The sequence below is a fragment of the Cololabis saira genome, chromosome 22 (genome assembly GCF_033807715.1).
Source record: "Cololabis saira isolate AMF1-May2022 chromosome 22, fColSai1.1, whole genome shotgun sequence".
Classification (NCBI taxonomy): Eukaryota; Metazoa; Chordata; class Actinopteri; order Beloniformes; family Belonidae; genus Cololabis; species Cololabis saira.
Window position 1 is genome coordinate 33,644,453 of NC_084608.1, and position 1,151 is coordinate 33,645,603.

Here is a 1,151-nt window from a genome sequence, read left to right on the forward strand (position 1 = left end):
CGCTGGACCGGAGAGGAAAACGGGGCCAGACTGTGACCCGTACCAGCCCACGTGCCAAAGTTGATGGTTTTTTTTGTCTCTTATGAAGTTGGAGTCTTTCCAGACGGGAGTGAAATTAGAAATGGTAAAAGATGAAATTGTGATTTTATAAGGTTTCCACCAGGCAGTCAGAGTAGAAGCTGTTGTTATTGAAACATGGATGGACAGAAATCTGAGATCTGAAACTGGTTCAACTCTTCCACGTTGAGGTGTTGCTGCAGTTCCCACCGCTGAGCAGCAGAGGCCGCCAAAGTTAACGGGTCGATTTTCTGCTTTTACAAATACAAGGTTCTAAAACATATTTAAAACGATGAAAATAAAACACTGATATTAATTTTTCATAAACCAAACAATACAGTTAATGAAATACTGAAGAAATAAAAGACTAAAACTGAGCATTTTCTAAGGATTGAGTCATACATGAAAACAAAAAGGTGAACAAATCAGAATCTTCCTTCTTTGTCATATTTTGTATTGAAGAACAACACAACGCGCGACTAACACGACCCTGTCTACGCTAGGAACGGGTGATATTTTACCGTTCACGATAAACCGTCTAAAAAATTCCCCACGGTAAGAATTTGTATCTCACGATAAAAATGATAAATTCCTGTTGATGACGTTTTTGTGTAAAGATGATTTATGGAAGGAAGGGAGGAAGGAAGGAAGGAAGAAAAAGGAAGGATGGAAGGAAGAAAGGAGGAAGGAAGGATGGAAGGATGGAAGAAGGAAAAAAGAAAAAAAGGAAGGAGGAAGGATGGAAGGAAGGAAGAAAGGATGGAAGAAAGGAGGAAGGAAGTAAGGAAGGAAGGAAATGACCCTGAAAGAAAGAAAGAAAAAAAGAGAAAGAAAGAAAGAAAAAAAAAGAAAGAAAGAAAGAAAAATAAATTCCCATTGATGACGTTTAGTAGTATTTAGTATTCTTTTAGAGCAGTGTTTTGGCTCCAAAGACTGAATGTGGTGATAGATTTATAGTTACAAAAGTGGAGTTGAATTGGTTTTTTTTTATCGTCATTTTTATCGTTTTCGGGATAAATGCCAGAAATTATCGTGATACATTTTTTTGTCCATACCGCCCATCCCTAGTCTACGCTCCGGGACGCTAACTAATG